This window comes from Vulpes vulpes, chromosome 9 (genome assembly GCF_048418805.1).
Source record: "Vulpes vulpes isolate BD-2025 chromosome 9, VulVul3, whole genome shotgun sequence".
Classification (NCBI taxonomy): Eukaryota; Metazoa; Chordata; class Mammalia; order Carnivora; family Canidae; genus Vulpes; species Vulpes vulpes.
The window spans coordinates 33,334,186-33,350,342 of record NC_132788.1 but is presented as its reverse complement, the minus strand read 5'-3'; the positions used below and the strand labels follow the sequence as shown (position 1 = coordinate 33,350,342).

General features: G+C 43.1%; 1 protein-coding gene across 4 annotated transcripts in view; it reads left to right on the top strand.

Moving 5' to 3' along the window:
• The window catches only part of PALLD (palladin, cytoskeletal associated protein), a 401,027-nt gene that overhangs the window by 140,237 nt on the left and 244,633 nt on the right, over positions 1-16,157 (top strand). The window contains exon 1 of one of the 4 annotated variants that reach the window (XM_072719733.1): positions 95-394. The exons of the other annotated variants lie outside the window; for them this stretch is intronic. The gene's annotated coding sequence lies outside the window, so the exon portion shown is untranslated. Of the gene's footprint in view, positions 1-94; positions 395-16,157 lie in introns of those variants that run through there. 4 annotated transcript variants of the gene reach the window in all.

Below are 16,157 nucleotides of genomic sequence, written 5' to 3'. Positions count from 1 at the left end.
ACACGCGCGCCGCGCTCTCGGCCCCTCGGCGCCCCGGGCTGCAGTCGGGCGCCGGCTCGCAGGGTCTGCGCCTCGCCCCGAGCGCCCCCGCACGGAGCCTCCCGCCGCCGGGCCCCCCTCCCCCGAGCCCTGCCCCCCGCCGGCTCGCCGCGAGCCCCCCAGCACCGAGCCCCGCCGCCTCCAGGCCTCCCCGGGGCCGGGCGCACACGCCGACACGTCTTCCTCGCCGCCGGCGGGGCCCGGGCTTGGAGAGCTCGGCTGCCCGCCCCTTTTCTCCGTTGTCTGCACCCAGACGGACGTCGGAGCCCCGAAGCGGCCGCCGGGGATAGCTGGGACCCGCAGGACCTCAGAGGGGAGCTCCTTTTGAGGGCAAAGCGAGTCCCCGGCACGACCGGTAAGTGAGCGTTAAGTACACGTGCAGGGCAGGAAGTCTTCCCGGAGGCGGCGGCGGCAGGTGGTCCCGGGAAACGCACGGTCCTGGGTGCTGGCTCCCTGCGGCGCGGGGACGGGGCGGGGGCGCTGGGTCCGGCTCTGCGCGAGTCCTCCGAGGTGGGAGCCGGGGTGGGGGAGGGGCGGGGCAGGGGCAGGGAGGTGGCATTTCCCTGCCCCCTCCCCCCCCCCCCGCCGCCTTTTATCCATTAAAAAGTGATCCTTGGAGGGAAGCTTCTCATGCGGGCGCGTCTGCGCTCCTTCTCCTCTTTGTGATCTGCTCCATCCCCGCTTGAAGCACAAGGGGAACTCGCACGAGCGGGCCCTCGCTGACAGCGGAATCCCTCATCAGCTGCTCAATGCATTTTAGCTGCAAACACTTTAACGGAAGGTTTTGGTGATTTCTCCCCCCCCCCCCCCCCGCCCCCGAGAGATCTGGGCGCTTTCACACCTGTTGCTTTTTCAGTTCCCTGAGAGTTTGTTTGTTTTCCTGGGTTTCACTTGATTGCAGTCCTTTGTGTAGCAAAATCAAATGCTACATTCTCATTCTCTTGTTCTCCTCGAAGCCCTTTGGATGGGCTCCCTGTCTTCGTTAGCATTCAGTTGGCCGCTTTCTCAGGGAACAAGTGGCCGGCGGAATACAATAGGGAAGAATGCATTCCTGATGACTCGTCTACCGTGGAAAGACTACAGTGAAAAACTGACATTCCCCATTCGTTTTTATGGAAAGCATTGCTGTTACAGTTTTATGAATGTTTGTTCGCTGAACTCTCGGAGTTAGCTAATCCAGAGGTCACCAGCGTGACTTTTACAAAGCAACTTCCCCCAGTCTGCAGTACAAACATAAAGACCCTGCCCTGCCACCTATGCTTTCCAGGGATGCTACAGTCACCTCTCTCACTTGACAGGTAGGCTACTGATGAAAGAGGGGTGGTGATATGGTCTGTGGCAGGGGCCAAGCAGGAGGACCACATCAGAAGGGGGCTGAAGTTTATTTTCAGCTTCTGATGATGAACAACATCATCACAATACTGGAATGCCCCTTAACATCCTGGTAGGTTGAGTTGAATTCTTGTCCACATGATGAAAAAGACTTTCAATAGCCCTTCTCACACTTCCAAGTGGAGCTCAGTGGAATGCTTGTTTATTTCTGTTGCTGATAAATCCATGGGAAATCTCTGCTGAACCCAGCAATTTTGAAAAGCAAGCCCTAGCTTATAATTGCCCACATAATGGCAAACAGGTTATTTCCAGGAACCCAAGAGCCTCGAATTTTCTCCCACCATTGTTTTAGAGGTTACTTGAAGATCTTAGGAGCATACATTTGAGCTTTCCTCTCACCCACAACTGAAACGGAAAGTTATCCTTGGGTGCCTGATGAAAAAGATTATTGCCAGATATGTTACGAGGCTATAAGAAAACATATTTCTGAAAAGATTATGGCTATTAGATATTAATGGTCACTAGCTACTCTATAATTTTTCATTGTTCCTTTAGGGAGGAGGCCTACTTTACCAAAGTGTTTCCATTTGTTGTTTATTTGTTGCTGAGTCTTTTCTTTTTGCTATTGAAAATCTCCTTTCACTTAGGTGAAATCATAGACTAGAATTAGCAGGGATGATAGCTCTTGGGCTAAAATTAGGCAAGTCCAGGGGACTTTTCAAACATATCCTTCTTGTCTCACGGATTCTGTAGTCTCCTTTCAGACTCCTACTTTTGCGATTATTGTAAGAGGATGCTTAAGTACTCTTTTTACAGCAGTTTATTTGGACAACTTTTTCTCTTGAGCTTTCATCGTACTTCACTGGCGCATGCTGAACTTTATTTCTCTGAGATGCCTAAAGGCACACCCCACTACATTTACCATCCCTTCAAAGTCTATATACTTAACTCTTTAAACAGTTTCTTTAAAAAAAAAAAAAGTTCCAGTGGCACTTGCAAAGTACAAGACTGGGTCCTCTGGCGTGATGGCAGATGGCAGCCGCTTGAGCTTTGTTTATGCCCAGGACAAGCTCACATCTATTAAATTAATCATGAATTGAATAATTGATTTCTCACACCTTGGGCTACTCTTCATCCCCAGCTGTAAATCTAAAGAAAGGTTACTCTTAAGGTCTAGTTCACTTGGAAACCCTTTCAAAGCATATCAAACGATTTTACAGCTGGGTCAAATCTAGTCGTAATACACATTATGAAATACAATGACATAAACTTCAAGCTCTCCTGGCTTTCTCATTTTGAAGCCGGGCTTCAGCGACCTTCCCATTTGTTGGTCAGCTCCAAAGATGGTGGGGTTGATGGATACAATGGGTTTCTGTGAATGTAATTAAACGTGTCTCTGCCAGCTGCCTGTGGTATTCGTGAATGTTTTCATAAGAAAAGCTGTTCTTCGGCTTTATCTGCCCACTGTGGTTTGTGGCATGTTGTGCTATTCTGCAGCCGTTGCAGTTTTTTCCTGAATGATTGAGCTATGATGTCATGTGCTATCTCAGCGCGGAACCCTTTCAGGGCTTTGCTGGGGTCTGTGTGCCTGAGCAGAGGGAGTGGAAGCTCCCTCTGAGCACTCTTGGTAGCGACTCCCCGTCTATTCCAGCACATTCCATTGCCTGGAGACCAAAGCCACCAAATGATTTGCGGTCAGAATGATTTGGGGCTGGTTAGAGATGATTTAAAAGGAAGGTTATGGGCACATGAAGTGTAGGGTAAAGAAAATATATTTTACTACTTTATTGAGACCACATGGCTCCAACTTGAACTTTTTTTTTTTTAACATGGAAATTGGCTGAACGGCCCACAGTGTTCCCCCTTTTTTCTTTTTCTTTTTTTTTATTGCCTAGAGCAAAGAACTCTACTTTCTATTTATTGTAGGCTTGATCTCACTATTATTTCTGAAGGTTTGAAACATTTTTATATGCCCAAGAAAACAGTGAAAAGTAGACTTTCTCTGTTGTGCTCGAGGACCAAAGACCATTGTCCAAGAAGAGATTCAACTGTCTTCAATTACTGAAAGAAGGATATCCCATGTCAAGCTTGGGGAGGCATCAGTTATGAAAGGCACATGCCAGGCCACACCCTTGTACCAGAGTCCCGCAAAATATCTACTGGAAGGGTATGCCCATCTCTTGATGAGTCAGAGAGATGCTTTTTATACCTGAGGACTCATTATTCCTCCTTTAATGGGGCCAAATAAAATGTAGTCGATCTTTTCCAATGCGCTGTGATGATAGAGCTCAGAGCCCAGTGGCCCTTGGCATTAGGAGTCCAAGGGAACACATAGCCCTTGGACCCACACTTCATTTGTGGGCTCCTGGCTCTTCTATGTGGTCTACATGAATTGGGACAGTAAGTCATCTCTTACCACTGAGCAAGTTCCTGAATCTCTGTCCAGTGTGAACTTCAAGTATTTATCATTACTTTGTGGTTCATTCTCATCCATTTTAGCTTCAGGATACATGCTGTAGCCTCATAGTCCATTACAAGCCATCAAATAGCCATCTCCAGTGTCCAATTTGGTGTTATGAAGCTGACTAAGAGAGCTACAGGGAAAGGTAGCTCATGAATATCCCCAGTCCCTTGGAAGCTATCAGTCCAGGGTCTGAGGGCCATAACTGTGATGTCATGGAAGGCTGTTTGAGGCATCCCCAGCAAGTCTACAGAGTTGCTGGTCTATAATCCATCTGAGCCAGTCTGGATTCCCACAGTTTGAGTCTATGCACATCCAGGGGTTTAAAGGAAAGCACGTGGAGATCAAATTAGTGTGGTGGCTTATGAGAAAATCTTCCAACTGTAGAATTGGAAAAGTGTCAAGAAGGCAGCATTGTATGAAGGATACTGCACTGCATTGGAATTGAGGATCCTGGTTTTACCACCCCATGACTTAGAACAAGCTACCCAATAGTGCACATATATCGATAAAGCAGTTAGCTACACTTATCGTGTCCTTCATAAGTGTGTTGCCATGAGATGCTCAGAATGATACCAGGAAACAGCTAGAGTAGGTAGTGTTCTTTCTTTCCATTTTACGGCTTTTGGGAACTGAGTCTCTAAAAGTTGATGACTTGCTCAGGGTCACACAGTATGTGACTGGTGAAGTTTGGCCTCCTATCCAAAACTTCTAACTTCAAATGCATGCTTTTTCCACTGTAGCAGGCAGCCTCCACAACTCTTAGCCTCTACGGACCTCGCTCTCCTTATTTGCAAAAGTGAGGCCTTTGGCCCAAAATATAATGGTCCATTCCAACTTAAAATTCTGTCTCTAATGAATCACTGGCTGGAAGGGATTTTAAGAAATCACTTAGTCATATTCCTTGCTTCCAGGGGGACACTGTCTAAACTATTTTGAGAAGAAAATGTCAGATCTTTGGTTTGTTTTTGTTTGTGTTGTTTTTTTGTTGGAGTCGGTAGTGGTATGTATGGTGTCTTAACCCAGAACAGAAACGGACCCTGGAGGGTGTCTGAGTGCATTCTGGGGTAAGAAAAGAAAGAGGAGCTATGGATGGTGTCAGTGCCTGGTGGGGAGAGCCCTTCTCTCTGGCTCAGGAGTAGTGCTGCTTGCCTCACTAGAAGTGAATGTCCAGTCCTGGGATCGATGTCGAAAGTAGGAGCTGAGAGTAGCAGACATGCTTTGCTGGTTGGAAAGGAATTCTGGAAGGAGAGATCAGAGGGATGGTTACTCTGCTAAGAGGAAAAAAGAGCTAAGTGACTCAGTAATGATCTTAAAGTTTATTAAGGGCTCCTGGAGAGAGTGACTGCAGATCAGTGGTAATGGTTCTATTTAAAGATACAAACAGAAGAATCCTTTTCATTCAGTAAATGTGACAAACAGAAAGCTGTGTTGATCTAGTTCTGACTCCACTTGTATTGGCAGGGTTGGCGGCAGAATGGGGATGGAAGGAGAAGCTTTTCTGGGAAGATGGTGCCCTTGAACCTGTGAGTCGAGTGCTATACCTCAGTTTCTTCCTTTCCTCACAGCACTGCTCTCTGCACGCTAGAGCACCAGGTTGGGTCTGGTAACCTTCGGAAGACAAAAGACTGTCAATGAACAACTACCAGCAGTCAGACCAGATGACAAGTCCAGGCTACTCAGCTAACCTGATTATAATATTAAAACACTCGTCAGTCTCTCAATGTTCTTCCTGTTTCTCTCCCATGAAATAGGTGTTAGGAAAAAGAGCAATGACTTTGGAGCCAGAAAACAGAAGTGACTACCACAACTCTACAACTTATTGAGTTTGGACAAGGCATTATTTAATCTAAGCCTCACTTTCTTATCTTTGAAATGGGGTAGTAATAATACTTTAATTATTCCTAGGGGTCGATGGAGAAATATAGGCAAATGTGCTACGAAAGTTAGTCTGGATCATTTGTAGGTGGTAGTACAGTGTCAGACCCTTTCCATAAATCGTGAGGCCACTGAAGTTTCTTTTTATTTTGCCTTAATTCCATTCCCAGGCCCAAGTCAGAATTACGGCAGTTTTTCCATACTTGCTGTGTGTCAGGCATATAATCATGTATTTAATCTTCACCAAAATATTATAAAGTAGATCTCTTATCCCTATTTTATTATCTGGAAATTATGTTCTAACAAGAATAAGCATTTTGTCCAAGATCACATGGTAATATAAATAGCAGTGGTAAGTAGAAACCAAGACTGTTTGGCTCCAGAGCCTATGTGCTTTCAGAACTGTAGAACTTGGGCCTTTCCTAGCCCAATACAGACCCAGTGTTCTTGGTTTCAGGTTGCATTGATCTGGCAGTTGCTTGACTGGCCTCCTCAGTAAATGATTCTATACCAAGTTTTTGGGCTTGGCTGGGCCCTGTAGCTAAGGCTTCATCTTCACCAGCTTATCCCACTTCACACCCTAGTCTTCTATACTTTCCGTGTTCTGATTCCTGGGTGGCTTATAGGAACCCCTCATGCTCTCCTTGAGCTGCAGGCATATTCTTCCTCAGGAGTATCGTGCATTCTTTTTAGCTTTCTTTCAGAACCAGATAATTCTCCATAGGGACCTTATAGTCTCCACAGTTTGCCCCACTTCAACCTGTGACATGAGCCCATCAAGTCCAGATCAAATGCCCAACCCCTGAGCACATTTACTGTTTTCACTTCATTGGAAGGAAAATGTTAACCTGTTAAATGCAGCTACCACATTGCTCTAGAACATCACAGAATGTGAAGTGTGAGAGTTGAGAAAGCAAGCAACAGAGGTCATTTTATAAATGTAGAAACTGAGGCCTGGAGAATTGCCTGCCCCAAATCACAGCTCTGGGCCGGAGCCAGGGCTGATGCCAAATCTAGTCAATGTTCTCTTTCCTTTCGACTTTAAAAATAGTATAAATCAGCATTATGTCGCATCCACTTACCCTAGTCTGGTGGGGTCCCTTGGTCAGTGTTTGGAATTGAGTCTTTGTCATGCTACAACATTGATCACAAGGAAGGTTTCCTTTCCTTAACATACATCCCTTCTGCTGAACTGAAGCCTATTACCCCCCAACAGGATACAAAGAACAAATTGGTCACTCTCAGCTGTAATTCATGGACGGGAAGTGCTAAGTATCCCCTTAGTTTTCTTTCTCTAGGTTAAATAATACCAGGTCTTTTTTGCTTATTCTCTTAGTTCTTGTTCTCCAACAATTTCATCATCTTTATTTCTGTCTGTTGAACTGTGTCCAAGGACTCCATGCCTCTCAAACTGTGAAGTCCAGAACTGGACAAAGATGTCTCATAAAGGTATGATAAAGTGACGATTACCTCACAGTGCCTTCAAACTGTGTTTCAGTTAGTACAGCCAACTCTCATGCTTGTGTTTTAAGTGACAGCTGGACCTCACTGGATTGTTTGCAGCTTATTATCCTCATTTGGCAAGACATTGCTTAGCCTGTGTGTGTGATAATAATCACTTCCTCCAAGTATCATTCAGAATTTTTCCTATTGAATTTTTTTTTCCTTTGTTCTTGACTATTTCTCCAATTCATCAACTCATTTGGGACTCTAATCCTATTCTACTTCTTAATTCTTAACCCAGCTACTGTCCCAAGTAGCTTAGCACATTAAATGTCCCTGGAATTCACCCATATAGAAGTAGACCCCTTGGGCTTCTGGCTCCTCAAAGTAGTTCTCCCTCATGGCTCCAGGATCTGAAAAGCAAGCAGTCTACCTCCCAACACCAGGCCCTCAAACTGATCATTAGACAATGTTGTAAGTGCTGGCCATAGTAAGAGATCATTGGAGAACCTTCCAGGAGACACATAGCTGAGGCCAAAATACTGGCCAATTCAGAAATAACCAACCAAGCCCAGATCTGACTTAGGTAAATGGCGGGGGTCTCCAAGATTTTGCTTTGGCTCAGAGATGTGATAATTACAAACAATTGCATTTATAGACCACTTTGATGTTCATTAGCTTAAGCAACTCCTCTGAAGACATACATTATCTGCATTTGACAGATGAAGAGACTGAGTTTCAATAGAGTCAAGTGACTCTCAATATCACACGGCCAAGATTGGAACTCAAGGTTTCCTGTCTTTAAATTCCTTATACTTTACCATATTTTAGTGTTTTAAGACCTTAGAATTCTTAAAAATCCCTGTGAGTGGGCAGGGTGGAGGAATGCTTATAAAAACGCAGAATCAGGGGCCCTGGCTCTAGATCGTCTTGATTCATGAAGCCTGAGTGGAGCCTTGGAATGTGCATTTTAATCAGCACTTCAGAGGGTTCTGAGGTTTCAGTAGATTATATTTGAATAAACCCTCTTTTAAGCTATGCTTTCTAGAATAGAATCTTTAAATGCATTTGATCTGCTTTTGTTCTGTGACCAAGCTGGTGCATAAAAACCAACCATAGACCTCTCCTAATCCACATGGTGCCTCAAGAAGTCTCCTTGTTTACTCTGGACCCATGATGGGGGCTCTCAGAACCTGCCATCCAGCCCGATTCAGTCCTGCTTCATCTTGCCAACCTGTTTACCTCCCCTCTTCCGAGTCACCTGCCTTGGCTCCCCACTCAGCTCCTAATAATCTCTGGCCCCTGATTTTGTAAATCTCTGCAGCTCCAGATCAGAAAGCCTATCTCCCTGAGGTCTTTCCAGATGCGACCACATAGAGGACCTGAACTCTGAATCATGAGGGGGAATCTGGTAACTCCCCAGGAGGTCTTTATCTGGGGAACTTCTAACCACATGCACCCTAGCTGGGGATCACTTTCCAACTTTTCTAGGGGAAAGATGTACAGCCAATTCTCTCAAAGACCTTCTGGTTCTTGCAGTCTTCCCACTCAGTAAGATCACAATTCTTTGTTACCTGAAAACCTGGATATTCAGTAGGTTAATAAGTGATGAGTGAATGGGTGGTGTGATGAATGTTGGTTGAACACCCCCAACACACCAGGCACCGTGTTGGCTCCTTTTTGTGAGTTGTGTCTTACTACCTTTCACTGATCACATCCAGGATGGTTACATATGGTGCTAAATCCCAGTCTTGGGATTATGTGTTGGTTGAATTACCAGTACTGAGCCCTACTATGTACAAGTAACCTGAGTCCTGAAGAAAAAAGTTTTTGGGATCAAAGCAGACTAATAATGGTTGAAAATTTATGTGAGATCTAACTAGACTCCTACTCATGGTAGATATGTTCCACCCACTACCTCTTCTGTATTTCCTTTTTCAAGTGCAGGCATCATCTACACAATAGGCTTGACTCTCCCACACTTCTTAAGAAACATATTTAGATTGTGATTATGGGACAGGAAAAAATAACATACTTTGACAGCAAGTAACACAGTGAGAAGAAATGTGTTTTTCCTCTACCTTGGTCTCTGCTATCTTGTGACACCCTGAAGAGAAATTTCCAAACATGAGCCTCCTGAGTGATTGTCAGATGTATACCTTGCCTTATCTCTAGCAGATGTGAGAGCTCTTTGAGAATATACCAAGAATATTTGGGGAAAGTGATGCTTGGAGCCTTGCGGGAGCCCAGGCTTAGAGCTTTAGAATATTATCCATACATGAAAACTGAAGTTTTGCTGAAATAAACTGTTTTATGTTATAACTTGGCAAGTTATGGAATAGCACTGATATTAAATGACTTGTTAAAGGATCTCCGTGTATTATGGCAAAATTCTACCCCATCCTTAATTAGGTCAAGTTAAACTCAAAAGGAAAAGGAGTCTGGTTTGCTAACCACAGTGGAAGTATTGCTTTCGGGTGGAATTCATATCCAAATTGTGTTGTCTGACTGAAGGATAATACACAGGAAACAATTTGAGGTTTTTATTTCTTTTGGTTTTGATATTTAAGCTTTAAGGAACTTGCAGTCCAGAAACTGGCATTTGTACTGTTAACAGCTATCACAGTTATCACTAGCCAGAATGTCCCCATTTAAGATCTTGCTGCTGTTTATTGTATTGAGTGTACAGTATGCCATATATGATTTCTAATACACCTGTGCTAGTTATGGCTTATTACCAATAGGAGTATCTACCAAACCATTGATCAAGGGGCCAACATGTCCTACCAGTGCACTCTGAAACTTCATCTGCTGAAAAAGCAAAATTTCCCTCCACTAATGAAAACTTTTAGGAAAGCAGACTGGTTACAAGTGTCTGAAGCAGCAGAGCGACAATGCAAGTGAACTCCTATTTCTAGATTGCAGGTGATCTTGCAAAAACTGGGGGGTTGGGAGGCAGAGTTTTACATTGTAGTTTCTCATGACGATCTTCACTTTAATAATAATAGATAGCCTTTACTAAGGTCTGATTGGGAGACTCTTTACATTAATTTCTTCTTTGATCTAACAATCCCATATCATAGGTACCATTATTGTCTTCATTTTCCAGATTATGAAAAAAGTTCAGAGAGATTAAGGAGATCACCTAAATTCAAGGAGGAATGACGGAACCATGGTTCTTTTTTTAAAAAATGTATTTAAATTCGATTTGCCAGCATATAACACCTAGTGCTCATCCCATCAAGTACCCTCCTTAGTGCCCATCACCCATTTACCCCATCCCCCCACACTCCTCTCCTTCCACAACCCTTTGTTTTCCAGAGTTAGGAGTTTCTCACGGTTTGTCTTCCTCTCTAATTTTTCCCTACTCAGTTTCCCCTCCTTCCCTTATGGTCCCTTTTACTATTTCTTATATTCCACATATGAATGAAACCATACGATGATTGTCCTTCTCCAATTGACTGATTTCACTCGGCATAATACCCTCCAGTTACATCAACATAAGTAAATGGTGAGTATTCATCCTTTCTGATGGTTGGGTGATATTCCATTGTTTATATATATACCACATCTTTATCGATTCATCTGTCGAAGGATATCGTGCCGAACCATGGTTCTAATGTAGGTATGACTATGACTTATGCCAGAGACTATCCTCTCTGGAGGCCATTCTTCTTCCAAAACCATTTGGTGCTTCCAGAGAGGGAAAGAGTTAAGTAGTTACTCCCATTTGCTTCAAATGACAGATAGGAGCTCTTTGGGTGTTATCTTTTAAACATCTGTTGAGCATTGACTTTGTCTCAAATGGTTTAGATAGCCTAGATCCTTGAATACCCCCAATAAACAAATATGGTGGGTTCTGGTATCCCTATTTTTCTGTTCTCTCTGGTCACCAAGCATTGCCTCTGTGGCCAGAGGGGCTGATGTTTTCAATTTGTGGCATATGAGTAGGGCTAAAAGAGGGAGCCATTTGATAGTCGCAGGAAAGAAGACACAGCAATGGAAGTCCAAAAGTGTGGTCTAATCTTGGATACCATCACTCATGGTAGCTATCTTCAGCTCTAGACCTCTGTTTCTCATTTCCTTTAATTAAATTGGGAATGCCTCCTGAAGTCCCATCCATATAACATATGAATTAGAAGCAGACATATTTCGGGGTGCCTGTGTGGCTCAGTCAGTTAAGTTTTTGTGTTTGCTTCTCCTTCTGTACCTCCTTCCCCACCTCTGCTTCTGCTCTCTCTCTCTCTCTCTCTCAAATAAATCTTACTTAAAAGAAAAAAAAAAAAGCAGACCTATTTCTTTTCTAATTCTGGCTCTTCCAACTAAATATCACTATTCAAATTAGTCTTTCTGACCCTCAGTATTCTGATTTATAAAATGGAGGCAGTGGTACCCATCTCCAAGTGTTGCTGTGAAGATGCAGTGAGACCACACCTGTGGTATGCATAGCAGAGCACCCAAGGTGTATTGTTAGAACTACCCTTTACATGTTAGCTGTGTCCCTTTCCTTAGCTCTCCACCTGGTACTCTATATTACTAAGTTGTATTTAACGTACTCATGTGATAACGAATTTGTTTACCTGAATTGTGTGTCTATGGAGACAGTATTGAGTAATGGTTAAGAGTATGATACCTGTAAGCAGACTATGAAGTTAAAATCCCTGTTCTGCCATTTATGTGTAACCCTGAGCAAGTTACTTAACTTCCCAGGCCTCCCTTTCCTCATCTTAAAAATGGGCCTAACAATGGGTACTTTTCTCAAGGAATTTTTGGGAAAGCTGAACTAGTTGATATAGGATAAGCACCCGGAAAATCACTGGCACAGAGCTAGCACTCATTCATTGTTGTTGTTATTATTACCTGCTATCTTCATGACCTCTTGTAAGCTTCTTAAAATAACTGGTTTTAGTTAGCTGTATAGAGTGAGGCCATGAAACAGATTTTCTCAGTGCAAATGGGGCTGCTCACAGGGGCCTCGTGAGAGACTGAGTGCTGACCTTGGCCCTATTAGCACCGTTGTCTAACCAGCTCAGGCACGGGGCTATGATGAGGATTATTGAACTAACATATGGAAAACTCCTAGTGTTAGCTCTTGGGAGGGGAAAAGGCACTAAATAAATACAGGAATTATTAAAAACTAGGAGACGACCTCAGAGGGTTGCTGAGCCTTGTATGTTATTTGCTATTCTAAGAAGAAATTGGGGCAGGAAGCCAACTTCATCACCAGGTGACAAAGTGGTCTCCTGGCTGCTGTTCAAGGGACGGCAGCGCATAGCTTCACCTAAGCAGATCCTAGGTCATCCACAACCTCTCCCTGAGTGTAGGCATCTCAGACTTCCCGCATGGACTGAGGGAGAAGGAAGAAGGTCAGGGTCCTCTGCCAGATGCTATGTCTGCACCAGGCCTGCCCCCACTCAACCTCCTATGTGACATCACCAAGGGGCTTCCTTGAGGAGAGCTGGGAGGTGGTGCTCTAAGGTAGAACCCAGGGAGCACAGGACTGCTGCTGAATTGCCTTTGGTATGAGTGCTGGGGACTCAAGGGCCACCAGCAATCTGCTTCCACAGCAGGACTTCAGTCCTGGGTTGGGCCAAGCCCAGGACTCTGTTGCCAAGCTTTGACAAGTGTGTGGAGAGCACACAGCTCTCTAATTTTGGAGATAGCAGTCCATCAGTCCCTATTTACAACTTTACCACCCACCCCTGACACATTATTCTCTGCAGAACCAATGCTAACACCAAAATGAAATATACTTAAAGTGGTCTCCAGGTATCACTTGTGAAATGGTGTATATGAGCCTTCCAAGAATGAATCAAGATCTGGCCCACTGCCACCACATAGGTTAAGGCCTCTGGCTTCCCCTTGATAGAAGTGGCATAAGATTAATTTCCATGGCTCCAAGCAGTGATTATAGAAACAGCCCATTTCCCTTTGCCACAAAATAAATAGTATCTCAGCCACGTTGCCTTACGTTATGAAGTCTCAGAGGATCAGGATACCTATGTAAGTCTCATCATTCAAGAATTCAGAGCACTTAACAACACATAACTTTTATTTATACTTTTCTGGTAACAATACAGTTTAAAAATATAAATAACTTTTCCACATATGATCAAATATGCTAGGATCTCAGTCCTTAAAACAACTCAATTAAGGTATTTATGTTAATAACACAAAAAACAATACTTCTGCATAAAATACTGTGAAAACGTAGCCTACCCTAAATTTGAACAGCAAGAACAGTTTGATAAAAAAACAAGATGGAAAGGTCCACCACTCAAAAGAAAAAATAATATTCGCTCTCTCGTGCATTCCTTCAGCCAGCTCCAAAGATGCCATGCTAATCATCAAATATGAAAAGAATTGAACTCAGTAGCCTTTTAAACCTATAAGTCTTGAAAAGTAAAGATCAGAATTATTTTCTCTGACATTTAAGATTTTAGAAGGCTCTGAGTAGCTTGGTTAAGTTCTCCACAAAGCTTTGGCAGACCATATTGACTACAATGCAAAATATATAAAAGGTACTCTGGCTCAGTTACTATGATGGAATATATCTTCCTCAGAGATCAGGATTAGTTATTAAAATATTTAAAGAGATGTTCCTACGGCTGCTGGGAGGCACATCATAAGAGTAGATCCCAGTAACAATAACTTCATGAGCCAAGTGACCTCTTGAACCTGGGACAGTAGAGCATAGCCTCAGAAATAGTTGAGGGAGAAAAAGCTCAGGTAAATTTTCAGAGCCCCATTCGTTCCATGTAATCCATGTATTTCAGTGTACCCCTCAGATTAAGGAACTTCCAAGCATTTAGCACTTATTTTTAAAAATTGCATGTTTTCCTTATTTATTCCAATTGTACACCTAGAACAAGGTGCATCATTCCCCCTTTGGCCCTTCTCCCTTTCTTTCCATCTCAGTCATTCTCTGCTGTTGTTGACGTGACATGAATTCTCTCGTTTTTTTGTTTTTTGTCTTTTGTTTTGTTTTTTGGTTTATCTGCTTCTTATAAAGAGCTAATCTGCTCCAGAGAGTACCAGAGGCTGTTCTTAACCAACAATCCTATAAACTACTTTTCTTTTGCTTTTCTTATGCACCAGAGCACACCACCCCCCCAACATTTCAGATGAAGGCGAATGCCTTCAACAGTATGTAAAAACGACTACAGAAATGCTTACAATGTATTAGCAGCTTAAACTTGAAATCTGTCCATATGCATTAGAAACAGCTGTTTTACAGCCTGAGAGAGAAAACTAGAACTCTATGGCATAACTGTGGGAGAAAATGGGCCATTTCACTGTAGAGGGAGACTTGAATTCTAAAGTCCTAAATGAAAAGTTTTTGGTCGTTATGGGTATAAATTAGTAGGAGAAACATGCTTTCAGGAAAGAAAGTATAAATTCTATTTGCCCAGAAGGTGAGAGAGTTGCCAGTTAGTTCTAATAAATCCAACGAGGGAAAGGAGGCCTTTTAGAGATAGGTGACGTGATGCTTATTATTAGTGAATGTCTTGGCATGAATGCTTTTGCATCGAGTGTCTGCTGTCAGGGTCTCCTCGTGAATGTTCTTTTTATGTGCTGGTATCTTTTTTCTTCCACAATCTTGGTGAAGAACACTGTACTGTTGTAGCATGGAATGACCTCACTCTCTGCCATAGCTACCCTACCTAACATAGATTGGATCTTTCTTAACTGTGTTTTGTTTTTTCATGGCACTTCTCTATCTGAACTTATTTTACTTTTGTGGCAGTTTAAGTGATTATTGTCCCTCTCTCCCACTGGAGTAAAAGCTGCATGTGTGTAGGCACATTGTCCTCTTCTATAGCCATGTCTTCTTTTTCTTAGAATTAGCTTTTCTCGTCTTCCAGAAAGATTTTCAAGATCCAACTCAGGATGCTTGGGGGATGGAACTTAGATTCAGTGGACCTCTGCAAGAATCACTCCATGGGTAAAAGGCATTTTGTTGTTGGGACACTGAGTCAGCAGAGCCAAGAACTTTCCTATAAGCTATTGCTTGGTCGTTAAGGAAACACAACAGAATACAACCCTAACATGTCACATTCTACAGATCCTCATTTACGATACACTGTGATATTTTTCACCCACTGTCTGAAGCAAGATGAGATAATCCCTGGCTGGTGTGAATTTGTTTTTTTAGCGTCTTTTTGCATTAATAGATCGAGCTTTAGGATTAAATACTTAAGTGTATAGGACAACGTACTAGCATTTGTTTTCTTTAATCAAGTCCATTTAACTCTTAGTGTGACTATGATTTTTGAAAGTACACAATGGCTCTCATAGCAGTGGGAAGCTTCATAGATAAAAGTAAGGGGAAATGTAACAAACATATTTATAACCCAGATCAAGTGGAGGCACTCTGAAATAGGAACAAAAGTAACAAAGTAGAAGACTAATATGCAGTTGCATTCATCCAGAGACTTTAAAAAAAAAAAGATTTTATTTATTTGAGAGAAAGCATGGTGGGGAGGGTGGGGACAGAGGGGGAGAGAGAGAGAGAGAGAGAGACAGACAGGGACAAGTGGATTCTGCACCAAGTGCAGGGCTGGACATGGGGCTCCATTGCAGGACCCTGGGATCACAACCTGAGCAGAAACCAAGAATCAGATGGGTGCTTAACACACTGTGCCACCCAGGTGCCGCCTCCTTTGCCCCCATAATGTAATTTTCCCTTTTCTTTTGTAAGAAATAACAGCTGGCTAACCTTTTTGAGTAAAATGAATGAAGTCCTGAGCCAAAGGTTAGACATGCATTGCTGTGTTTAGTTCTTCTAACAACTTTATCAGGGGGTACAAATAAAAAAGGGGTTAAAAGACCCCAGTAGTTAATGAATGATGAAATGATGATGTATCTTTTAATAGAGCATAATTGCCCTAAAAAGCATTTTTTCTTCAGCTTTTAAACATTATTTGAGAGCGAGAGAGAAAGAGCCTGTGAGCATAAGTGAGGAGGAGCAGAGGGAGAGGAGAAAATCTGAAGCAGACTCTGA